This window comes from Aquarana catesbeiana, linkage group LG03 (genome assembly GCF_042186555.1).
Source record: "Aquarana catesbeiana isolate 2022-GZ linkage group LG03, ASM4218655v1, whole genome shotgun sequence".
Taxonomy (NCBI): domain Eukaryota; kingdom Metazoa; phylum Chordata; class Amphibia; order Anura; family Ranidae; genus Aquarana; species Aquarana catesbeiana.
The window spans coordinates 691,448,791-691,476,178 of NC_133326.1; the positions used below are offsets into that span (position 1 = coordinate 691,448,791).

Below are 27,388 nucleotides of genomic sequence, written 5' to 3' on the forward strand. Positions count from 1 at the left end.
TTGGTTGAAGATGGACAAATCTACTGAGTAGATAACTACATATGTAGGCAAGTGTAGACAAGCCTACCGTGGACTGGACTGGTTGGACTGCAGCTTTTATTTATATGTCTCTCAATGTAAACTTAATTGTTTAATTGAATTAAATTAAATAATGTATTTAACATATTTAAATTAAATAATTTATGACCGAAATTTCACTTTAACCTTATTTAATTTCTATAGCTTGTCTTGCACACAGATAGGTATTCATGCATGGCCAACTTGATCTCTTGGTTCCCCAAGAGTAGATTATGGGGTTCAGTAATGGGGTGACCACAGTGTGTATCAGTAAAACCACCTTTTTCATGGCCAAAGATTGTCCTGAGGGCATTGCATAGATGACAACAGTGCACCATAATAGATACATACAATGGCACGGTGGGAGCTACATGTGGAGAAGGTTTTCTGTCTTCCGGTGACTGAAGTAATCCCCAAGATAGTCAAAACAAAACAGACATACAAGACGGTGATGAACTTGTATGGTGGAAATGTCATTAGACTGGATAGGGCAAAAACCACATACTTTGCTACAGATACATCTGAGCAAGAAAATTCCAAGAGAGGGACAAATTTACAGAAAAAATGGTCAATCACATTGGGCCTCAGAACCACAAGGTTTGCATGATCAATACTGGGATGAGTGTTCCAGCTAATCCCAATAACCAGGAACATAAAACCAGATATAAACAAAGTTTAAGGTCCATAATTGTGGTGTAGTGCAAGGGATTACGGGAAGTATTCAGACCCCCTTAAATTTTTCACTCTTTGTTATATTGCAGCCATTTGCTAAAATAATTTAAATTCATTTTTTTTCTCATCAATGTACACACAGCACCCCATAATGAAGAAAAACACAGAATTGTTGACATTTTTGCAGATTTATTAAAAAAGAAAAACTGAAATATCACATGGTCCTAAGTATTCAGACCCTTTGCTGTGACACTCATATATTTAACTCAGGTGCTGTCCATTTATTCTGATCATCCTTGAGATGGTTCTACACCTTCATTTGAGTCCAGCTGTGTTTGATTATACTGATTGGACTTGATTAGGAAAGCCACACACCTGTCTATATAAGACCTTACAGCTCACAGTGCATGTCAGAGCAAATGAGAATCATGAGGTCAAAGGAACTGCCTGAAGAGCTCAGAGACAGAATTGTGGCAAGGCACAGATCTGGCCAAGGTTACAAAAAAATTTCTGCTGCACTTAGGGTTCCTAAGAGCACAGTGGCCTCCATAATCCTTAAATGGAAGACGTTTGGGATGACCAGAACCCTTCTTGGAGATGGCCATCCGGCCAAACTGAGCTATAAACTCTTGGTGAGAGAGGTAAAGAAAAAACCCAAAGATCACTGTGGCTGAACTCACAGAGATGCAGTCGGGAGATGGGAGAAAGTTGTAGAAAGTCAACCATCACTGCAGCCTCCACCAGTCGGAGCTCTATGGCAGAGTGGCCCGACAGAAGCCTCTCCTCAGTGCAAGACACATGAAAGCCCACGTGGAGTTTGCTAAAAAAAACACCTGAAGGACTCCAAGATAGTGAGAAATAAGATTCTCTGGTCTGATGAGACCAAGATAGAACTTTTTGGCCTTAATTCTAAGCGGTATGTGTGGAGAAAAACAGGCACTGCTCATCACCTGTCCAATACAGTCCCAACAGTGAAGCATGGTGGTGGCAGCATCATGCTGTGGGGGTGTTTTTCAGCTGCAGGGACAGGACAACTGATTGCAATCGAGGGAAAGATGAATGCGGCCAAGTACAGAGATATCCTGGACGAAAACCTTCTCCAGAGTGCTCAGGACCTCAGACTGGCCCGAAGGTTTACCTTCCAACAAGACAATGACCCTAAGCACACAGCTAAAATAAGGAGTGGCTTCACAACAACTCCGTGACTGTTCTTGAATGGCCCAGTCAGAGCCCTGACTTAAACCCAATTGAGCATCTCTGGAGAGACCTAAAAATGGCCGTCCACCAACGTTTACCATCCAACCTGACAGAACTGGCTGTATTATGGCTGTATTAGATCAAAAGGTTGCTTCTACTAAATACTGAGCAAAGGGTCTGAATACTTAGGACCATGTGATATTTCAGTTTTTCTTTTTTAATAAATGTGTAAAAATGTCAACAATTCTGTGTTTTTCTGTCAATATGGGGTGCTGTGTGTACATTAATGAGAAAAAAAATGAACTTAAATGATTTTAGCAAATGGCTGCAATATAACAAAGAGTGAAAAATTTAAGGGGGTCTGAATACTTTCCGTCCCCACTGTATGGCCAGGTAGAGGTCATAGGACATAACAGTGAGCAGAAGACCCCATGCATGCTGAACCTCCGTACACTAAATACTGCATAATACGGCTTCTAAGGGACACAGTGCTAACCCCTAATATTGTTATATGGAGCATTCTAGGGGCAATGTTTGTGGTTAGCAGGACATTGGAGAAAAACAAGTTACCCAGGAAGGCCATAGGCCCTGCAGGCAATACTTTGTATCATGGTTTCTTTTAAAAATTCCTTTTGTGGTGAACCAGGAAACTTATTGTGGTCATACAATGAGATGTTACTGTCATGCTTCTTGTCATTACCTTGTTTATTTATTATCTTTGCCACCAGCATTATTTGCATGCTCCAGCTGCACTATCCATCATGTATTATATGTATGTTACCATGTATCTTTGATACTACCTTCGTGTTTTCAATAAATTTCCTTATGTCCACCCTAGTACCCTTTTGCAGTCACATGCTTCATATAAAGTCCCACCTTTTTCTGGCGTAGCCCTTTTCCTTTGATTCAGACTGGGATGGAAATACCTGACCTCACCAGGTCATGATTTCAATTAAAGTCCCTAGGGATGGAAATACGCGCCCTCACCAGGTCATGGCTTCCTTAAAGTCCCTAACTACAACCCCTTTTCCTCAATGACTTAAACCAATTAGGGATGGAAGCACGTGCCTTTGCTCTACTGTTATCATTTATTTATTCCATCTGCAACCATTGACCTATGTTATGCCTTCCCTGTTTTTAGCTGGCCATCCTTTATTATCATTAATTAGTTTTCCATCTTAATCCCCGTACATACAATTATCATTTGATCTAACCCACTCTATTGGGTTGTTGTGAACCACGATGGCGTGTGGGTTTGGCTGCCTTGGTATCTGTTTGTTTTCCCCGTGTCCGGGAGCTGTGACGCGCTCTGCGGGCCTCCTCCCACCCCCCCCCGCCTCCCATGCCTGGGGGGCCGGACGCGCCGTCACAGCGCGTCTACGTCACGCACCTCACGCTGCAGGCGCGAAGCCCCTCCGACGCAGCTGCTTGCACACTGTGTTTCCATATTCGTGGGCGAGTGGGGGTGTTAGTGTGTCGGTGGGTCGGGGACTCGAATTTGCCCAACTCACGGTGCTCCTCTTGCATGACATAGGTGGACCACCCCGTGCTGGGTATATATGGGTGTGCTCCTCCCGGGTGGTCTTGACACTCGAGGCTCAACACACTGCTTACGGTCTTTCCTCCAGTAGGGTTCTTCACCCTCACAAGATAACACTTACCACCATCACTCCTCCTTGCTTTCTCCTCTCTCACTCACACAGGTCTTAATCTGGATTGGCACGTTTTCACTGCATCTTTATTACCCTGCACTCGGGGTTCTCTTTCCTTCAGGCACCCCTTACCTATTCACTTTCACCTTACCCCCTTTCTTTTATGGGGGCCTCCCGCCGTTCACCCTCACCATTTTCACCTCTCACCATTTCCTTGGTTTATTTTTTTTTTCATTTTTGTTTCGCTTCTTCACTTTCCCCTCAGTTCTGCCTCGTGTTGCTTTGCCTGCCCGTGTGGTTGCCCCTCCTGTCCCCGGGGGATGGTCCGCCGCGGCTCCCAGTTGGGGATACCCTTGAATGCCTTGGGGCCTCACCTCCACGCCATCGACACATACTCTCTTAGTAAGTTATTACTGATTTTGGGGGTTTTCTATTACACCCCACCCCCAACTAGCTTTATATACCTTAACCACTTGAGCCCCGGACCATTATGCTGCCTAAGGACCAGAGGTCTTTTTCCAATTTGGCACTGCGTCGCTTTAACTGCTAATTGCGCGGTCATGCAATGCTGTACCCAAACAAAATTTGCGTCCTTTTCTTCCCACAAATAGAGCTTTCTTTTGATGGTATTTGATCACCTCTGCGGTTTTTATTTTTTGCGCTATAAACGGAAAAAGACCGAAAATTTTGAAAAAAAATGATATTTTCTACTTTTTGTTATAAAAAAAATCCAATAAACTAAATTTTAGTCATACATTTAGGCCAAAATGTATTCGGCCACATGTCTTTGGTAAAAAAAATGTCAATAAGCGTATATTTATTGGTTTACGCAAAAGTTATAGCGTCTACAAACTAGGGTACATTTTCTGTAATTTACACAGCTTTTAGTTTATGACTGCCTATGTCATTTCTTGAGGTGCTAAAATGGCAGGGCAGTACAAAACCCCCCCAAGTGACCCCATTTTGGAAAGTAGACACCCCAAGGAAATTGCTGAGAGGCATGTTGAACCCATTGAATATTTATTTTTTTTGTCCCAAGTGATTGAATAATGACAAAAAAAAAAAAAATATTTACAAAAAGTTGTCACTAAATGATATATTGCTCACACAGGCCATGGGCCTATGTGGAATTGCACCCCAAAATACATTCAGCTGCTTCTCCTGAGTATGGGGATACCACATGTGTGGGACTTTTTGGGAGCCTAGCCGCGTACGGGGCCCCGAAAACCAATCACCACCTTCAGGATTTCTAAGGGTGTAAATTTTTGATTTTACTCCTCACTACCTATCACAGTTTCGGAGGCCATGGAATGCCCAGGTGGCACAAAACCCCCCAAAATGACCCCATTTTGGAAAGTAGACACCCCAAGCTATTTGCTGAGAGGCATATTGAGTCCATGGAATATTTTATATTTTGACACAAGTTGTGGGAAAGTGACACTTTTTTTTTTTTTTTGCATAAAGTTGTCACTAAATGATATATTGCTCACACAGGCCATGGGCATATGTGGAATTGCACCCCAAAATACATTTAGCTGCTTCTCCTGAGTATGGGGATACCACATGTGTGGGACTTTTTGGGAGCCTAGCCGCGTACGGGACCCCGAAAACCAATCACCGCCTTCAGGATTTCTAAGGGTGAAAATTTTTGATTTCACTCTTCACTGCCTATCACAGTTTCGGAGGCCATGGAATGCCCAGGTGGCACAAAACCCCCCCAAATGACCCCATTTTGGAAAGTAGACACCCCAAGCTATTTTCTGAGAGGCATGGTGAGTATTTTGCAGCTCTCATTTGTTTTTGAAAATGAAGAAAGACAAGAAAAAACTTTTTTTTTTTTCTTTTTTCAATTTTCAAAACTTTGTGACAAAAAGTGAGGTCTGCAAAATACTCACTATACCTCTCAGAAAATAGCTTGGGGTGTCTACTTTCCAAAATGGGGTCATTTGGGGGGGGTTTGTGCCACCTGGGCTTTCCATGGCCTCCGAAACTGTGATAGGCAGTGAAGAGTGAAATCAAAAATTCACGCCCTTAGAAAGCCTGAAGGCGGTGCTTGGTTTTCGGGGTGCCGTACGTGGCTAGGCTCCCAAAAAGTCTCACACATGTGGTATCCCCGTACTCAGGAGAAGCAGCAGAATGTATTTTGGGGTGTAATTTCACATATTCCCATGGCATGTTTGAGCAATATAACATTTAGTGACAACTTTGTGCAAAAAAAAAAAAAAAAAAAAAAAATGTGTCTCTTTCCCGCAACTTGTGTCGCAATATAAAATATTCCATGGACTCGACATGCCTCTCAGCAAATAGCTTGGGGTGTCTACTTTCCAAAATGGGGTCATTTGGGGGGGGTTTGAACTGTCCTGGCATTTTATGCACAACATTTAGAAGCTTATGTCACACATCACCCACTCTTCTAACCACTTGAAGACAAAGCCCTTTCTGACACTTATTGTTTACATGAAAAAGTTATTTTTTTTTTGCAAAAAAATTACTTTGAACCCCCAAACATTATATATTTTTTTAAAGCAAATGCCCTACAGATTAAAATGGTGGGTGTTTCATTTTTTTTTTTCACACAGTATTTGCGCAGCGATTTTTCAAACGCATTTTTTGGGGAAAAAACACACTTTTTTAAATTTTAATGCACTAAAACACACTATATTGCCCAAATGTTTGATGAAATAAAAAAGATGATCTTAGGCCGAGTACATGGATACCAAACATGACATGCTTTAAAATTGCGCACAAACGTGCAGTGGCAACAAAATAAATACATTTTTAAAAGCCTTTAAAAGCCTTTACAGGTTACCACTTTAGATCTACAGAAGAGGTCTACTGCAAAAATTACTGCCCTCGATCTGACCTTCGCGGTGATACCTCACATGCATGGTGCAATTGCTGTTTACGTTTGACGACAGACCGCCGATTGCGTTCGCCTTAGCGCGAGAGCAGGGGGCGACAGGGGTGCTTTTTTTTTTTTTTTTTTTTTTTCTTTATTATTTTTCTGCTTTTTTTATCTTATTTTTAAACTGTTCCTTTCATATTTTTTTTTTTAATCATTTTTATTGTTATCTCGGGGAATGTAAATATCCCCTATGATAGCAATAGGTAGTGACAGGTACTCTTTTTTGAAAAAATTGGGGTCTATTAGACCCTAGATCTCTCCTCTGCCCTCAAAGCATCTGACCACACCAAGATCGGTGTGATAAAATGCTTCCCCAATTTCCCAATGGCGCTATTTACATCCGGCGAAATCTAAGTCATAAAATGCTCGTAGCTTCCGGTTTCTTAGGCCATAGAGATGTTTGGAGCCACTCTGGTCTCTGATCAGCTCTATGGTCAGCTGGCTGAATCACCGGCTGCATTCTCAGGTTCCCTGTTGAGACAGGAGAGCCAGAGAAAAACACGGAAGACGGTGGGGGGGGGGGCATTCCCTCCCACGGCTTGTAAAAGCAGTCTAGAGGCTAATTAGCCGCTAGGATTGCTTTTACATGAAAGCCGACCGCTGGCTGAAAAGAATGATACCAAGATGATACCTAAACCTGCAAGCATCATTCTGGTATAACCACTCAAAGTCGTGAATGGCGTACCTGAAGACAAAAAAATGGTTAACAATAAAGCACAGTAAACGGTAAAGTATAAAAAATTGCATACCTGAAAAAGCAAACATGATAAAACATAATAACAATAAAACATTGCAGAATAGAATACAGTAAAAAAGAGCAGAACAATAGAGAGAGAATAGAGAGAGAGAGAACAATAAAACGACAACTATTTTTTTTTATTTTATATATATATTTTTTTTTTGACACTTTTTTTGTAACTAACTTTTGTAACTGTAACCGGTTCCAGGTTCGGGTCTCTCAAAATGCGATGGCATCTTGGGAGACCCTGTGAAAGTGTGTCCTAGTCTGTGCAATGCTGTACCCTACGCTAATACTCAACTAGTGAATGGTAGCGTTCAAAACATTCGCCAATGCAAAGACCAGGATTGTCAGGACAGGAGGGACAATAATAGCGGGTGTCACGCCTATATCCGCGCTTGCTGCAGACACAACATCTTTTTTGGGGGGGTTCGTTGGGTAGGGGTACTCGGGAGGACATAAAGAAAATGCCTCTCATGCAGCCGACTGCATTTGATTGGGGATGTGAATGGGGGAAGTACGGGCGCTGCAGAAGCGGTGAGTTCCCAATTAGGATTGGCGAATGCAGCAGGAAGGGCACTATGGGCACGACGGGCCTGTGTTTGTCTTCTTGGTGGCAGCGGGACACTACTTGTGCTTGCCACCTCACCAGCTTAAACTGCACTTATGGGACTCGCCAAGTCACCAAGTGTTACTGCAGTGCTGGTTTAACTACGACCGGGGTGTACTAGGCCGCTGGTGCTTGCCAGTTCACCAAAACGCTACCAAAAAAACTGTTAGCGATCGCAGGGGTCAGGCCTGACTCTGCGAACGCTGCAGTTATGCGTTTAGTGTTTTGTAAGTGTCAGTGATCGATCGATACTGCACTTGGGTGGGCTGGGCTGGGCCGGGCGGAGGGGCAAAACACAGGTGCTAGCAGGTATCTGGGCTGATCCCGCTAACACTGCGTTTTTGGGAACCCTAAACTGCTGGGGACGCTAGTATAGATCTGATCGGATCAGATATTGATCCGTTCAGATACTATACCACTAAGGGAGGTGTATGCTGCGTGCGTGGGTGTTAGCGGTACTGGCGCTAACCTGACGCTGCCTGGGGCTGGTGCTTGCCAGTTCACCAAAACGCTACCAAAAAAACTGTTAGCGATCGCAGGGATCAGGCCTGACTCTGCGAACGCTGCAGTTATGCGTTTAGTGTTTTGTAAGGGACAGTGATCGATCGATACTGCACTTGGGTGGGCCGGGCCGGGCGGAGGGGCAAAACGCAGGTGCTAGCAGGTATCTGGGCTGATCCCGCTAACACTGCGTTTTTGGGAACCCTAAACTGCTGGGGACGCTAGTATAGATCTGATCGGACCAGATATTGATCCGATCAGATACTATACCACTAAGGGAGGTGTACGGTGCGTGCGTGGGTGTTAGCGGTACTGGCGCTAACCTGACGCTGCCTGGTGCTTGCTTGCCAGTTCACCAAAATGCTACCAAAAAAACTGTTAGCGATCGCAGGGATCAGGCCTGACTCTGCGAACGCTGCAGTTATGCGTTTAGTGTTTTGTAAGTGACAGCGATCGATCGATACTGCACTTGGGTGGGCCGGGCGGAGGGGCAAAACGCAGGTGCTAGCGGGTATCTGGGCTGATCCCGCTAACACTGCGTTTTTGGGAACCCTAAACTGCTGGGGACGCTAGTATAGATCTGATCGGATCAGATATTGATCCGATCAGATACTATACCACTAAGGGAGGCGTATGCTGCGTGCGTGGGTGTTAGCGGTACTGGCGCTAATCTGACGCTGCCTGGGGCGACGCATATCACCGCCGGGCGATCAGGGGGCTAAACCTTTATTCGGTAATAAACAGCGGGTGCCCTGACACTATAAAAAATAAACAAACTAACCAGCGTCACCCGTAACAGTTATACGGTGATCAGTGGTGAAAGGGTTAACTAGGGGGCAATCAAGGGGTTAAAACATTTATTAGATAGTATATGGGGTCCCTGACACTATAAAACGCTGACGGCGAACCTAAATATTTACGTCCCTAACTAGCGTCACCAGCGACACTAATACAGCGATCAGAAAAATGATCGCTTAGTGACACTGGTGACAGGGGGTGATCAAGGGGTTAAAACTTTATTAGGTGGGGTTAGGGGGGTACCCTAGACCTAAAGGGGGGTAATACTAACTGTCCCAACACTGTAACTGTCACAAACTGACACTATGTAGTAATCAGAAAAAAAAAAAAACCTGCTGGTGTCATTTTGTGACAGGGGGGGGGGGGTGATTGGGGGGGGATCGGGGGGCGATCGGGGGGGGGGGATCGGGGTGTTTTGTATGCCTGGCATGTTCTACTGTGTGTGTAGTGTGTTGTGCACTTACATTGATGTCTTCTCCCCTCGGCGCTGGAACGGAATACCGAGCTGAGGGGAGATGACATCATTTCCTTTGCTGCTGTTTAGCATACAGCAGCAAAGGAATGTTCCCATTGGCCGGCGGCGATCGCGAGGGGGGGCCACGAACGGATGGCCTCCCCCTCATCTCGGATCGCCGGGGAACAGAACGGGACCGCCTCGGGCGGCGGGGGGGGGTCCGATCGGACCCCCCACCCGCGGAAGGCAAATCACGTACATGTACGTGATTTTGCCTGCCCGTGCCGCTTTGCCGACGTAAATCGGCGTTAGGCGGTCCTTAAGTGGTTAAGTTTTGCTTATACCAGTTTCATTCCAGATACACAGCTATACATATATATATATATATATATATATATATATATATATATATATATATATACATATTCATTCCAGATACACAGCTTGCTCCCGATGAGTGGCACTTAAGCCACGAAACACGTAGAGCTACCAGATGCTGTATATCTACCCATTTTACCTCTACCTTTCAAGTTTATGGAATATCTACCCCTTCCAGGCTCATCAAGGCCGTAGGCCCTGCAGGCAATACTTTGTATCATGGTTTCTTTTAAAAATTCCTTTTGTGGTGAACCAGGAAACTTATTGTGGTCATACAATGAGATGTTACTGTCATGCTTATTGTCATTACCTTGTTTATTTATTATCTTTGCCACCAGCATTATTTGCATGCTCCAGCTGCACTATCCATCATGTATTATATGTATGTTACCATGCATCTTTTTTTTTTTTTTTAATCTTTCAATGTTTAGTAGTTTCTCAGATACATTACAAATGCTTCTTGGTACATTTACATATAGATACAGAAAGGGAAAAATACATATAAATAAAGGTGTTATCAATCCAATCTACAATGAAACATTGTCAATGAGTTACAATACAATGGTAAGAACTACATTCCCTATCGACCCCATTGGGACCATTTTTTTTTTTTTTTTAATCATTAACGAATTTTTATTGAAATTTCCATACAAATAACAGAAAAATTAAAGGCAGATGGTTTTGGTATATAACAATCAGGTACAGCAGTAAAACATTTACATCCTAATCTCAATCAAAGTAATCGACAATAGTCATACAAATGATCAATTAAAGCATACATAAACAGTATAGTAACACTCCTGTTTACCCCATTGGGTTCTAACTGTAAACAGGCACTAACTAATATAATGACAACATTATCATGGACAATTCAAGAAATTAGAAACAGAGAGAACTGTGAAGCCTTGATATTACTCATGGAATAATACTGAAATATGGCTTAAGAACTGCAGCTCATGTTTTTGAGTGAGGTAGAAGCTCTAGGGTGACCTGTCCATATTTGCCACAATTTCTCAAACTCAAACCAAATTTATCTGATGTTGTTATAAGGTTGAATACACAAGCTCAATATGAGTTAATGTTGGCATATAAAAATTACAACATGGTCAAGTTTGAGAAATTGTTACCATGCATCTTTGATACTACCGTCGTGTTTTCAATAAATTTCCTTATGTTCACCCTAGTACCCTTTTGCAGTTATGTGCTTCATATAAAGTCCCACCTTTTTCTGGCGTAGCCCTTTTCCTTTGATTCAGACGGGGATGGAAATACCTGACCTCACCAGGTCATGATTTCAATTAAAGTCCCTAGGGATGGAAATACGCGACCTCACCAGGTCATGGCTTCTTTAAAGTCCCTAACTACAACCCCTTTTCTCTCAATGACTTAAGTTACCCAGGAAGATAAACATAGGTGGTTGAAGGCGATAATTAATTGACACCAATAAAATAATGACAGCATTTCCAATTATGGTTGGCAGGTAGAATAAAAATAAAATAAAATACTTAAAATCTTGAAGGTTTCTAAGCCCAAGAATTTTTATTTCTAAAATCTGTGTCGTAGGCGAGTAAAAAATGAGGAGAGGGGAAGGGGAAGCAGAAGATGAAGGAGAAGGAGAAAGAGAACAGAAGGAGAGAAGGAGAAGAAGAAGGACAGCACAAGAGAAGGGGAACGAGAGAACATGAAAAGGAGAAGGAGAGAAGGAGAAAAAGAAAGGGAAAAGTGAAGGAGAAAGACAGAAATGGAAGGAGAAGAAGAGAAGGAGGAGAAAAGGAGAAGGAGGAGAAAGAATGAAGGAGAGTAGGAGAAGGAGAAGGAGAGAGGAGGGAAGAAGAAGGAGATGAAGGAGAAGGAGAGAAGGTGGGGGGGGGGGCAAGGGGGAAGGAAAAGTAGAGAAGAATAAGGGGGGAAGGAGTGGGGTGTCGGGGGGGGGGGGCAGGAGAAGAGAAGAAGGAGAAAGGGAGAAACTGTTCTGTGAATATCAATATATCAATATTATGGCAACATTTGGAATGATCCAAGATTATTATTAACCACTTGCCTACCGGGCACTTTCACCCCCTTCCTGCCCAGGCCAATTTTCAGCTTTCAGCGCTCTCACACTTTGAATGACAATTGTGCGGTCATGCAACACTGTACCCAAATGAAATTGGTATCATTTAATTATTTTTAAAAAATATAAACTGCTAAATACCTTTTCTTATCAGCAGTATATATCAGTCTTGTGACTTTTATCAGTGTCCAGCCAAGCACTGGCTAAAGCTTGTAGGAGGAGTTTTCTGACTGACCTATGGGACTGCAAGACCCCTGACCCTCTGTCTGGACAGTGATGATTGGTCCTTTGCTGATCACATGCATCCTTTGGAGGAAAATAAAATAAAACATCACTAGCAATACACACCAAACTGAACCTGACTTCATAGACTCTGTGTTATCAGGAAATTATTAGGGGGCAGTGGAAGAAGGGGAGGGTCAGAGAAGCCGGGATCAAACAGCCTTTTTACACAATGCAGAGGATTAACCCCTTAGGTTCCACAATGAGTATAACAAGCATGCTTTACTGCATATACAGACTGATTTCACTGTTGTGCAGTGGCGGCCCGTTCATAGGGGGTGCATGGGCGCCCTATCCATGCGCCCGCTCCCTAATCTACATGCAGGGTGCAGGATGCATGGATTTCAATAGGTTTTTTTTTTTTAGAAGCACTTGATTAGAGCCTGAGGCTCTAATTGGATTAAAAAAAGGGTGGGCTTGGGGCGCAGAGCACTGCGCCCAAAACCCACACAGTTGTGTGCCATTAGCAAATTAATATTCGCTAATATCTTCCTGTTTCTCCTCCTGGCCAATCAGGAAGAGACCCCATTGACCAGGAGTCCTAAGACCCCATTGGCCGGGAGTTCTAAGACCCCATTGGCCGGGAGTTCTAAGACCCCATTGGCCAGGAGTCCAAATACCGCAGAGGGGGGACATGGAGGCCGGGACATGGAGGAGACAGAGGGGGGGGAGCTGGGAAGCCGCCGCGGATGGATTCATACATGGGGGAGAGCCACTCTCCTCCTGCCTGCTCTGCCCGGCTCCGTTCATTCTCTGCCAGCAGTAGGCATTCCCATGTGCTGAGCACCATTCTGCACAGGGTAAGTGAGCCGGCGACCAGGGGGGGTGTGGGTATGGTGCGTGGTGGAGGGCTGGAGCGACGAAGGTGCGGGGTCCACGGTTAGGTCCGTCTTGAAAAAAAAAAAAATTTCTTAGTTTATGTTGTAAAATTTTGCAAGCAGGTCACTTTTCTCTTTCACTGATGGGCACTGATGAGCAGGCACTGATGGGCACTAATAGGCAGCACTGATGGGCACTGATAGGCTGCACTGATAGGCACTATTGAGGTGACACTGGTGGGCACTGATGAGAAGGCACTGATGAGGCTGCACTGATATGCGGCACTGAAGGGCACTAACAGGCAGCACTGATTGGCAGCATTGACGAGTACTTCTGGGGATGAACTGATCATCAGGACACTGATGATCAGTGCCCTGATTATCAGTGTAGATGTCCCCTTTCACACTCGCTGGTTACCGGTGTTGTAAAAATTTCTGCGACCTATGCAGAACCTCGACCCACGTCACTTCCTGTGCAGCTACATCACAACACAGCTGATAGCGGGCTCCACTGCGCATGCGCAGCTTCACCGCGTCTATACCACGCATGCGCAGACTCTCCTTTCAGTCGAGGATAATTTTAAACTCGAGCGGGTGGGCGGAGGCGGTGCTGACGATAATGTAATTAAGGAACTCGCACCACCTCCAGCCCCGCCCCTAATAAGCATAGCCTGCTCTGGTGAAGGGGGGCGGGCCCCTTGCATAGCACTTTCTATATCAATGGGACAAGGTCAAGGAAAAATATAAAGCTGCCCCGCCTCCAGCCCCGCCCCTAGCCCGCTCTGGTGAAGGGGGGCAGGCCCCCTGCATATCACTGTGTATATCAATGGCAGGTCGAGAAAAAATATAGAGCTGTGCTTGTGGGAGGGGCCAAGGCTTTGCATAGAAGACATTCCTCATCAATATGATCATCCACACTGCATGATGTACATAATGTGAAGGGCTGTGCAATCTGTTCAGAAAGGAAAACAGCAGCCTGACACACGGAGCCTCCGCTTACACAAATCTGTCTGTGCACAGCCCTGCAAAATACATATACGGGAGGTCAAGGAAAATTATACAGCAGTGTCTGTGACAGTGGCGATCAATTGCAATCAATTGCACCCTCACTGTGCCCATCATATGCAGCCACTGTGCTCGTCAAATGCAGCCACTTGTGCCCATCGTACACAGCCACTTGTTCCCATCATATGCAGCCACTTGTGCCCATCGTACGCAGCCACTTGTGCCCATCATATGCAGCCACTGTGCCCGTCAAATGCAGCCACTTGTGCCCATCATACACAGCCACTTGTGCCCATCATATGCAGCCACTTGTGCCCATCGTACGCAGCCACTTGTTCCCATCATATGCAGCCACTTGTGCCCATCGTACGCAGCCACTTGTGCCCATCATATGCAGCCACTGTGCCCGTCAAATGCAGCCACTTGTGCCCATCATACACAGCCACTTGTGCCCATCATATGCAGCCACTTGTGCCCATCGTACGCAGCCACTTGTGCCCATCATATGCAGCCACTTGTGCCCATCGTACGCAGCCACTTGTGCCCATCATATGCAGCCACTGTGCCCGTCAAATGCAGCCACTGTGCCCACCATATACAGCCACTTGTGCCCGTCATATGCAGCCACTTGTGCCCATCATATGCAGCCACTTGTGCCCATCATATGCAGCCACTTGTGCCCGTCATATGCAGCAACTGTGCCCGTCATATGCAGCCAGGAGCGTCCCCCAGCTCGGCTGTCACTACACTAACTCAGCCCCCCACGTGCGCACGGTCGGTCTGGCGGTACTTACCGAGTGACGAGGCTTCCTCCTCCTCCTCTTCTGTAACAGTGGCTGTGGCTCCTGTGTCCACTCGGCTCCTCAGGCTTCTTCCGCCAAAGCATTAGGCATCCAATAGGATCACCTAATGCTTTGGCCAATCGGGAGACAGGTCTCACTGACCTGCCTGCTGATTGGCAGGGAGGAACGTTAGTGTGAAAACAGCGAAAATGTATTTGCTATGCCACACAACAGGGTGGGATCAGGACGCAGTACTATTTCGCAGTGCTATAGACGTGCTTCAAAATACACCCCTCCGCCTATCCCTGCCATAGTAATTCATGTGTCCGGCATCTTGAAAGGGGCCGGGCACATGAATAAGGAGGGCGGCAGAGGTGACACGGGGCGGCGCCCGTGCACCCAGAATGCAAGGGCCACCACTGGTCTTTGATCTCTGTCAAGTGCTGGGAGTTGGATCACCTCCGCTGCTTTTCCTCCAATCAGGGGTCAGAGAAGCTAAGTGCGAGTCTACCTGTAGCCCTCACACTGGAGACTTGTACACCATCATCATGTCGTCCCAGGATGGTGGGTACCAGGTCCCCCGAGGGCAGAGCACATGTGTGACGCACTTTGGGGTCACTGGTGGCTTAGGGAGAAGGGGAGGGCCTCTGGGTGGACGTTTGAGAAGGATAGGGCACCTGGGTGTTTGGAGGAGGAGAGGGCCCCTGGGTGGCCATTTATGGTGCGGTATGGTCCGCTCAGTGGAAACGAGGCATTAGTGAAGAAGAGATTCCCTGGGTGGCTGGGGGAGAAGGAGAGGGCACATGGGTGGTTGGCAGAGAAGGAGTGTGCCCCTGGCTGTTTGAAGGAGAAGAAGATGGCCCCAGGGTTGGCCAAAATTGGAAGAGCTGGTCCTTGGGTGGTTGGAGGAGGAGAGGATGCCACCCTTCTCCCCTGAGGATGGGGACACCGGAGGACGGAGACACGCTTCTCTCCCCCGGAGGACGGGGACACCCTTCTCTCCCCCGGAGGACGTGGACACCCTTCTCTCCCCCGGAGGACGGGGACACCCTTCTCTCCCCTGGAGGACGGGGACATCCTTCTCTCCCCCGGAGCATGGGGACACCCTTCTCTCCCCTGGAGGACGGGGACACCGGAGGACGGGGACACCCTTCTCTCCCCCGGAGGACGGGGACACCCTTCTCCCCTGGAGGTTTTGGAATCTGACTTTATCAAGCAATGTGAAGACAACAGTCTGCTATGAGCAGCCTGCTATGAGCAGCCTTGGCTCTTCAACTTGGAGGAAAGGAAGCGATGGCAGGGTCAGACGACAAGAATGTGAATTAGAAGTGATGATTTCTGTGCCTGGGTGTTTGTGTCTAACAATCTACATAATGTGTAAAGTGAGAGCAGCAACATAAGTGTTTATTGTCCATCAGAACATCTCCACATACATGAGACTCGATGTCAGAGAAGAAATGAAATGAATAGGAGTAAACCTCAGGCTGCCCCCATGCTATATACTGGAGATCTCATATCTGGATAGAGGGGGATAATTTCACAACTTATGGAGACACAACTGAGTGAGGCGTGGCTACAGGAGCTAAAGTCCGGTTGTGTGTACACGGCGTTAGATCGTTACATACATAGTTACATAGTTAGTCAGGTTGAAAAAAGATACAAGTCCATCCAGTTCAACCCCAAAAACAATAAATAAATAAAATAAAAAATATTGTACAATCCAATTTACCCAATCCTACACCCTTAGTTGATCCAGAGGAAGGCAAAAAACCCCAGCAGAGCATGCTCCAATTTGCTACAGCAGGGGAAAAATTCCTTCCTGATCCCCCAAGAGGCAATCGGATTTTCCCTGGATCAACTTTACCTATAAATGTCAGTACCCAGTTATATTCTGTACATTTAGGAAAGAGTCCAGGCCTTTCTTAAAGCAATCTACTGATCTGGCCAGAACCACCTCTGGTGGGAGTCTATTCCACATTTTCACAGCTCTTATTTAGAAGAAACCTTTCCGTATTTGAAGATTAAATCTTTTTTCCTCTAGACGTAAAGAGTGCCCCTGTGTCCTCTGAGTTGACTGTAAAGAGAATAACTCAACACCAAGTTTACTATATGGAACCCTTATATATTTGAACATGTTGATCATATCCCCCCTTATTCTCCTCTTCTCAAGAGTGAATAAATTCAGTTCCTCTAATCTTTCCTCATAGCTGAGCTCCTCCATGCCTCTTATCAGTTTGGTTGCCCTTCTCTGCACTTTCTCCATTTCCCCGATATCCTTTTTGAGAACTGGTGCCCAAAACTGAACTGCATATTCCAGATGAGGTCTTGCTAATAATTTGAACAGGGGCAAAATTATATCTCTCTCTCTGGAGTCCATGCCTCTCTCAATACAAGAAAGGACTTTGCTCGCTTTGGAAACCACAGCTTGGCATTGCATGCTATTATTGAGCTTATGATCTACCAAAACCCCCAGATCCTTCTCCACCACAGATTCCCCCAGTTGTACACCCCCTAGTATGTATGATGCATGCATATTCTTAGCCGTCAAGTGCATAACTTTACATTTCTCAACAATAAACCTCATCTGCCACATAGTCGCCCAATTGGACAGTGCATTGAGGTCGGCTTGTAAATTGGAGACATCCTGTAAGGATGTCATTCCACTGCATAGCTTGGTGTTATCTACAAAGACAGAAATGTTACTTTCGATCCCAGACCCAATATCATTTATAAAGATATTAAAAAGTAAGGGTCCCAGCACTGAACCTTGGGGTACACTACTGATAACCTTAGACCATTCAGAGTAAGAATCATTAACCACTACTCTCTGAATTCTGTCTTTTAGCCAGTTTTCTGTCCATTTACAAACTGATATTTCCAAGCCTGTAGACTTTACCTTACACATGAGCCGTGTGTGGGGAACTGTGTCGAAAGCTTTTGCAAAATCCAAGTATACCACGTCCACAGCCACCCCTCTGTCCAAGGTTTTACTTACCTCTTCATAAAAAGAAATCAGGTTTGTCTGACAACTTCTGTCTTTCATGAATCCATGATGTCTGTTGCTTAAAATGTTTTTTTCCAGCAAGAACTCGTCTATGTGGTCTTTTATTAAACACTCCAGTATCTTCCCGACTATAGAAGTTAAACTAACAGGTCTATAGTTACCCCGTTTTTTATCCCGTTTTAAATATAGGCACCACGTTTGCACCACGTTCGCCCTGCGCCAATCCAGTGGTACTATTCCCGTCATTAATGAGTCCCTAAAAATTAGATACAATTAGATACAATGGCTTTGAAATTACAGAGCTCAATTCTTTTAGGATCCGTGGATGGATGCCTTCAGGTCCAGGTGCCCACAACTGTACAGACCAGAGCTTGCTGACACTTTAAGAGTTGCTTTCCACAACTGGCAGGGAAGGTAGGTGGCAGGTGGGTCTGGTACTGGCTTAAATTAGAACGTTGAAGCTCCATTAAAAAACATGCTGCAGCATTTAATTATAAGTCTATCTTCACTTAGACCCCTTTCACACTGCAGCGGTTTTTAGGTGCTTTCACGCTAAAAAAAGCGCCTGAAAAGCTCACGAAAACCTATTTTCATTAAAATCAATGAATGCTTTCACACTGGGGAAGTGTGCTGGTAGGGTGGTGAAAAAACGCCCCTCTCCATTGAAATGAATGGAAGCACTTCAAAAGCACCTGAAAGGCTCTTCAAAAGTGCTCAGTGTTTTACTGGCAGTTTACAAGCGCCTCGGTGTGAAAGGGACCTTACAGTTTTTGTATAGTTCCCCAAAAAACTTCCATAAATGCCTGTTGATCCTGCCAGTTAAGTTCACCTAATGCAACTTCCTGTCATGGGGTGACAATGATGCTGCGCTACTCCTAATTTCAGAGTATGCTTGCACCATATTGGGATGAAAAAATGTTCTGGGGGGATGGCTAGGTGGCTATTACCATTGTCACTGCTGATACACAAGCCTATAGCTTGCCAATCAATACACCTAGTCCTGCTGACTACTTCGTTGATTGACAGCACTCCCTCTTTTGCTGAAATCCACCCACTGTGAGATCTAGTGTTGAGTAGGTTGAGACACAAATGAAGGTGAATATTGATGCATCAGGGGATGTAAAGAAGTTTTTTCATTTTCTTTATGATGCTTGTGCATTATATAGTATGTCACATACTGCTTGGAGGCCAAAGGGCTTCCCTTGTGGCTCTGATCTATACACCTCTGGAGATGGTAACAGGGAGTGCAAGGCACAAAGGGTAACTGGTACCATTAGGCCGATTCACTGGTGGCTGATCCAAAAGGTGATCATGGGATCGCTCTCAGGCAGGAGATGGGGACCTCAGCAGGAATACGAGCAGGTCAGGTCCATCAGCTGGAAGGATGCCAACACCTGCAGTAGGCAAGGGTGGTGCAGGGTATGGACAGCTGTATGAACCATAGAAGCATTGTCGTTAGTAGCCAGGCTTGTTGTATATACAGTAGGTGGTCAGTAGAACTGATATTAGAGTGGTCAGGAGTCAAAGCCAGGGTCAAACATGGTTAATCAGTAGGGTTGAAGACAACAGAATAGTCAGCTGCCAGAGCCAGGATCATATATGGTGAGTCAGAAGAAGCAAAGTCTTTAAACAACCCAGGGCATGACTAGGAATCAGACAGAGGGGAATCAAAAGGCAAGTTGATTTGGTAACAGAAAATCAGGATACACACAAGGATCAGGATACTCTGAGATGTGGGACATGGAAAAGCTGAAGATCATCCAGCAACCATCTGCCATTACTTCTTCATTTAAATAAGGCCTTTGGCGCCAGTTCTGGGATTGAACATGTGCGTATGTGTGCCGGGAAGTGTGTCCACGCAGGATACTGGCAAAAGTTCCCAACACTTCTGTTCTGGATGAATTCCTAATATAGTATCAGTCTTTGGTATTTGTTTAGATTGTCATACTGAATCCTTTGGTTGTACTTTAACATTTATCTAACCCCAAAAAACACATACCAACTGTAATGAATTATGGCGGTAGACAGATCACAATTGGGTACCGTAAGACCATACCCGCTCCTACAGAAGATCAATGATGTAAGGATATAATTGCTCTCATTCTGCAAACCACAACAGGGATTCATTTGCCTTGCACATCTCTCATTCACGTCTGCTCCTGCCAAATACTGAATAGTCCTAAACAGTCATAGCTCATGAACTTTTTTGGTAGTGATAAGGCTTACTCGCCCCCTCCTGCCTCGCTCATTCCTATTGGCTAATGAGGAAACCCATCATAGTGATAGACCAATACAAAGGTGTAGAAGGAGAGGCAGCACTGCCAAGACGATTTTCTCTCTTTTCATTGGGTAGTGCTCACCCCTGAAAGGGCCACTGATTTGTCCCAGGTTCCTGGGACAGATTGGTGCAATACCAGTCAGGCACACAACAACAGTGACTCTACAGCCGCGTACACATGAGCGGAATGTCCAACAGAAGAAGTCAGACAGAAGCTTTTCATCGTCTATTCCGATCGTGTGTATGCCTCATCGGACTTTTTTTTCGAAAATTCTGACGGACCTAGAAATGGAACATGTTCTAAATATTTCTGACAGAACCAATTCCGAACGGGAAAACCGCTCGTCTTTATGCTGTTCCGACGGACCAAAAACGATGCATGCTCTGAAGCAAGTACGAGACGGAAGCTATTGGCTACTGGCTACTGAACTTCCTTTTTCTAGTCCCGTCGTAAGTGTTGTACGTCACCCCGTTCTGGACGGTCGGACTTTGGTCGGACTTTGGGTTGACTGTGTGTAGGCAAGACCGCTTGAATGGAATTCCGTCGGATTTCCGTCAGAGAAACCTTCGGAGTTTATTCCGATGGCAAAACCGGTTGTGTGTACGTGGCATACGGCTTGCTAAACAATCTAGGGGTTGCTTTTCTTTCAAATTTATTGCTGAATAACTGTAATATGATATAGAAAATATATGGATAATGCAGCGCTCGTGAAAAATAAACAAATAATAAGTGTATTACCGCTGCTGTAAGAAAAGTAATAATACTTAAAAAATGAAAAGCAAACACATACAGCGCTGGCAAAAAAATAAAATATAACCACACCATAAATATAATATAAAAGGTGCTCTGTGCAGTGTTCCTAAAATTATAAATCTATAAATAACATAAGTAATGGATAATTAATATACAGTTGGTACAATACACAAACCAGCTGCTAATTACTAATGGAACACATACATAAAGTGCAAATTTAAATAGATATGCAATTGGTACTACCCAATTGCTGGTGAAATGGTGAGAAGCAATATATATAGTGTATTAACAAGATTGATTAATATAATGCTGGTGAATAGTCCTAAATAAGTACCTTCAGCTAGGCTACTACACAGGGCTCTTGATGACGGCCTCACTGGAAAGCAAACAGCATCTCTTCAACCTATGCTGACAGTCAATCTCAAGGAGTGCTGCAATGTGATGCCTCTGAAGTAGATGCAAATGTGAATGGCTTGTAATCGTAACAGCGTCGTAAACGCGTCAACGTAACATCCAGCTCACGCTTAACCAGTGACGCTTCTTCCTGTTCCCGTGGAACGCACGCTTACAGCGGCGATCGCGGAAGTTTTTCTGACATGCCTGATTGCAACCATGTATTCTGTGAGTAGCGCCATCATGCGCAAGTGATTTCTTTGCTCCGCAGTACTTCACCATATTGCCTTTCCTTGTCTTTTTTGGGTCCGTTCTGATGGTCGACATTTACAAGTTTATGACCTATCTATTACGATTACAAGCCATTCACATTTGCATCTACTTCAGAGGCATCACATTGCAGCACTCCTTGAGATTGACTGTCAGCATAGGTTGAAGAGATGCTGTTTGCTTTCCAGTGAGGCCGCCATCAAGAGCCCTGTGTAGTAGCCTAGCTGATGGTACTTATTTAGGACTATTCACCAGCATTATATTAATCAATCTTGTTAGTACACTATATATATTGCTTCTCACCATTTCACCAGCAATTGGGTAGTACCAATTGCATATCTATTTAAATTTGCACTTTATGTATGTGTTCCATTAGTAATTAGCAGCTGGTTTGTGTATTGTACCAACTGTATATTAATTATCCATTACTTATGTTATTTATAGATTTATAATTTTAGGAACATTGCACAGAGCACCTTTTATATTATATTTATGGTGTGGTTATATTTTATTTTTTTGCCAGCGCTGTATGTGTTTGCTTTTTATGTAATATGATATAGGAAGCTGTGGGATACTCCAGAAGCTTAAGAAGAAGCAAAATAAAAAACTCTCTTCACTCTGTAGCTACTCTTTGAAACTGTTCCTTCAGTAATAGCTCCAGTAAGGGAACGCACTAAGTTACCATATGCAATGTTCCAGACCAGACAAACTTTAGCCTTAATACACAAGGGTTTGCAGCACCAGCAGCAGTAGACACCAGTATCCTGCATACAGGTCTTTACTCACAGTGTCCCTGAATGCTTGGATGCCACCATCCAATATCCAAAGACTTTCATTAATGACCTTCCAGACTGGATCCAAACAATTAAAAACACTTGTAGATCTGCATCAAGTCTCAACAAGCAAGACTCCTGGATAAGAAAAGAGCTGCCTCAATCTCCAGACTATTTATGCACTCTGCATCCACCTACTGGGCACCCTCCCTCAGGGATTGGCTGAGACCAGATAAATATTCACGCTACAGATTTGCATCCCCCAACCCACTATATTCTGGAATCCTTCAGAAGGCAAGTGAGAGCAATCAAACCTGCAGACTCCGGAAGAGCCCAAAGTAATCACAAACTGCTCTACTGCAGTGCAGCCAAACAAAACTACATTTACTTAACTTTTGTAGCAGCCATTTACTTAACTTTTGTAGCAGTTTGAATATCCATTAAACGTTTGGGGCTAATTCTAGACCAATTTTCCTTGTTCGAATACAGTATTGTAACGTACCTGGGATGTGAGCCTGACGTGTGGAGGTAGACCTCCCGTACCACCCTGGCTCGGAGACCACTGGAGTGGGAACAGTGGCGGTAAGAGCACAGCGGGGTAAAGGTGCCTGAGTCCTTACAGTCTGGAGTGGTCGTAGATGCAGGTCAGCCGGTACAGGTTTGCAGAGCAGCAAATGCAGGTTAGCAGGGGCAGGTTTGCAGATCAGCAGATGCAGGTCAGCAGATGCAGGTTTGCAGACAGAAGCGGAGTCAGACGAGCCGGGTCATACACATCAAGGAATACAGCAGAAACGGCAAGCAGAGAGTAGTCAAAGTCCAGGCTGGGTCTTGGCAACAGGCAATCAGGCAGGTAACAGAGCTGGGTCAAACTAGCCGAGGTCAGGATTGGAGACATAAGCAGGGTCAGGAAGCCGGGTCAGAATACAGGAACAGAGTACTGGTATAATCAGGAACACAGGGAACAGAAGCAGATCAAACCGCAAGGAGGCAGCGCCACTGAGCATCTTTTAAAGGCTATTGGGCGCCAAAGCGCGTCTTAACGAACGCGCATGCGTACGTTCGTACGAGCGGTCCGTGACTTGCGCATGCGCCTAGGCGTACGCCTTCTGGAACGGGACATACGTTCGTGACAGTGCCCCCCCCTTAAGGGCAACCTCCGGGTGCCCAAGAGAACTCTTTTCTGGGGATGATTACGGAAAAAGGCCTGGATCAATTCTTGAGCGTGAATGTTTCGCTGGGGTTCCCAGGAATTTTCTTCCAGGCCGTAACCTTTCCATTTGATCAGGAACTGTAGCTGATTCCTTCTTCTTCGGCAGTCTAACACGGCCTCTACTTCAAACTCCTCATCTCCGTTAATGATCACAGGTTCGGGTGGTCTTGATCCTCTGTCAGGAAAGGGGTCCGGCACTGTGGGTTTCAATAATGAGACATGAAATACCGGATGGATTTTCAAAGACTCCGGTAAGACAAGTTCATAGGAAACATCATTTAATTTCCGTTTTACTGGAAAAGGACCAATGAATTTGGGTGCCAATTTCCTTGCAGGGCAAGCCATTTTAAGATTAGTGGTGGATAACCATACTTGATCGCCCTGTTGCAGACATAACTCCCCCCTCCTCTTCCTGTCAAACATCTTCTTATTGGTTGCCTGTGCCCTGGTCATGGCTTCCTGTAATATCTTGCTATTACGGGTCAGGAAATCGACAGTACTCTGGACTGCCGGTACTGTTGAATCCGGGATGAGATCAGGTAGGAAGGTTGGATGGTACCCGTAATTGGCAAAGAATGGCGACTGACCTGTAGCTGAATGACTGGCATTATTAAAGGCAAATTCTGCCAGAGGTAGTAATGACACCCAGTCGTCCTGAACAAAGGAGGTAAAGCATCGGAGATATTGCTCGAGCGTTTGGTTTGTCCTCTCAGTTTGCCCATTCGTCTGAGGGTGATAGGACGAAGACATAGACAGTTCAATCTTCAAAGCCCCGCACAAAGCCCTCCAGAAACGAGAGGTGAACTGCACCCCTCTGTCCGAAACAATGTCCGCAGGAACCCCGTGTAGCCTCACTACCTCTCTAATGAAGACTTGGGCAGTTTCCATGGCGGAGGGTGTGCCTTTTAATGGAACAAAGTGGGCCATCTTGGATAAACGGTCAACCACGACGAAGATCGCTGAATAACCCTCTGACGGAGGCAGTTCCACTACGAAATCCATGGCAATCATTTTCCAAGGACGGTCGGGAACTGGTAAAGGTCTGAGTAGACCCCAGGCCTTGCTTCTAGTGGTCTTGCTACGGGTACAGGTGGCACAAGAGCTTATATATTCCCTGCAGTTCTTCTCAAGATCCGGCCACCAAAACGTACGTTGGACTAGCTCCAGGGTCTTATGCATTCCGAAATGGCCTGCCAGAGGATGATCATGACACAACTTCAGCACTGCGACTCGGACCTCTTCAGGCACAAAGATCTTGCTGTTCCTCCACAGGAGACCATCCTTGAATAGTAGAGTAACTCCGGGAGGGCCAGACACACTTGTAGAGGCTTGCTTCAAGCTGGACATGAGATCAGTTTGCAGAAGAAGAAAGTTACCTTCCGATAGAATGGTGTCTGGAGCTGGTACTTCCTTCGGATCATCAAACATGCGAGAGAGAGCGTCCGGTTTGGTGTTCTTGGAGCCAGGCCGGTAAGTTATATGAAATGAGAACCTAGAGAAAAACAATGCCCATCGTGCCTGGCGGGGTCTCAGACGTTTGGCAGCTCTCAGATACTCTAAATTCTTATGATCTGTATAAATGAGTATGGGGTGCGCTGCTCCTTCCAACAAATACCTCCACTCCTCAAGAGCTGATTTAATGGCCAGTAGTTCCCTGTCCCCAACGTCATAGTTCTTTTCAGATGGGGTAAGCTTCCGAGAGAAGAAAGCTATGGGGTGCATCGAGTCCTTGAGACCCTGGCGTTGGGAGATGACAGCTCCAACCGCTGTCTCGGAGGCATCTACTTCAAGTAGATAAGGGAGCGCAGGGTCAGGATGACTCAGAATAGGAGCTGATGTGAAAAGTCTTTTTAAGTCTGTGAAGGCGGTCTGTGCCTCGGGGGTCCACTGGAACCAGGCATTCTGCTTGGTCAGCTGCGTGATTGGGGAGATGATAGCAGAGAAGCCCTTGATGAATCTCCGATAAAAGTTTGCGAAACCAACAAACCGCTGCACCCCTTTCTTGTCTGAAGGTGCAGGCCAATCCAGAACGGCTGCAACTTTTTGAGGATCCATCTTGAATCCCTCTGTTGATATCACGAGACCAAGGAACTGGATACTCTGTCGCTCAAACTCGCATTTTTCTGGTTTTGCGTATAGTCCGTGTTGACGAAGGCGACAGAGTACACTCTTGACATGAACTCGATGCTGCTCGAGGGAAGAAGAAAAAATCAAAATATCGTCTAGATAGACAACTACATAAATGTCCAGACAGTCTCTAAAAACATCATTAATCAGGTGCTGAAATGTGGCCGGGGCGTTACATAACCCAAAAGGCATTACTAGATATTCGTAATGGCCAAACCTAGTACGAAAGGCAGTCTTCCACTCATCCCCTGCACGGATGCGTACCAAGTTGTAAGCCCCCCGCAGGTCTAACTTGGTAAATACAGAAGCGGTTCTAAGTCTTTGAAAGAGTTCAGGTACCAGGGGTAAAGGGTAACGGTTTTTAACCGTAATCTTATTCAGTTCCCGGTAGTCCACACAAGGTCGGAGAGAGTGGTCCTTCTTTTCCACAAAAAAGATTCCTGCTCCTGCTGGAGAGGTGGAAGGGCGGATGAAGCCCCTCTTAAGATTCTCATCAACGTATTCCTTCAGTACCCCTAGTTCCCGTTCAGATAAGGGAAAGATACGTCCAAAAGGGATCTCAGCACCGGGAAGAAGCTCGATTGGACAGTCGTATGGACGATGAGGTGGAAGAACTTCGGCCCCACGTTTACTGAAAACGTCCAAGAACTCATGGTAATGTTTGGGCACAGCAGAGCAAGTTTCAGGATCTGGTTCCAGGCATAACAATGGACCAGAGGTACTGGGGCATGATGGCACGCAATGGTGTAGACAGTAAGGTGACTGGAATCTAACACTTCCGGTTCCCCAATCAATCTGGGGATTGTGTGCCTGCAGCCAAGGTAAGCCAAGGATGACTGGAAACAGAGGAGAGGAAATAGCATTCAGGCTCAGAAGTTCCTTATGATCCACAAAGGTGATTACAGGCAAAGGAGGGGTCTCCTGGGTCACTACTCCAGATCTAATGCGGGACCCGTCTGCCAAGAGGATGGAAAGTCCCTGGGCCTTGGGCTGAAGGGGAATGCGCTGTTGGGCTGCAAAGTCTAAATCGATAAAACAGCTGCATGCCCCAGAGTCTATTATTGCCGTCACTGGTATGGTTCTATCCGGCAGTTGAAATGAGATTGGTATGGCCAGGTGAGTGGTGCTGGTAGTAGAAGGTGCATGATTAGACGAAGAGGAAGCCAGGAACTTGCGCATCTTAGCAGGACAAGAGGAGATGTAGTGACCAGCCTCTCCACAGTATAGGCATAGAAAGTTCTGCTGGCGACGAAGTCGTTCTTGGGCGGACAGGGAATGTTTCATCAATTCAGGCTGCTTTGATTTGATGGAGTGTACGGCAGTTGGCATCCGGGGTAGCATCCGAGCTGGGCGGAACTGCTGAGAAGACCTCTCTGCTCTGCGTTCCCGAAGTCGTCGGTCTATCTGGATGGATAGCGTAATTAAAGTCTCTAGAGTATCAGGGACGTCAACCCGTGCCAACTCGTCCTTTAAACTCTCAGAAAGACCGAGACGAAACTGGTGTCGGAGAGCCGCCTCATTCCACTGGGTGTCCGCGCTCCAGCGTCTGAAATCGGTTACATAGTCCTCTGCCGCTCGGCGGCCTTGCTGGAGCGCGTGGAGGGCAGCCTCGGCGGTGGAGGTCCGCTGGGGGTCGTCATAAAGTCGGGCCATGGCATTAAGGAAGGATGATAAAG

General features: G+C 45.7%; 1 pseudogene; it reads right to left on the bottom strand.

Moving 5' to 3' along the window:
* Window positions 1-209: 209 nt before the first annotated feature.
* On the bottom strand, window positions 210-23,930 carry LOC141134181 (olfactory receptor 10J4-like; annotated as a pseudogene).
* Window positions 23,931-27,388: the final 3,458 nt, after the last annotated feature.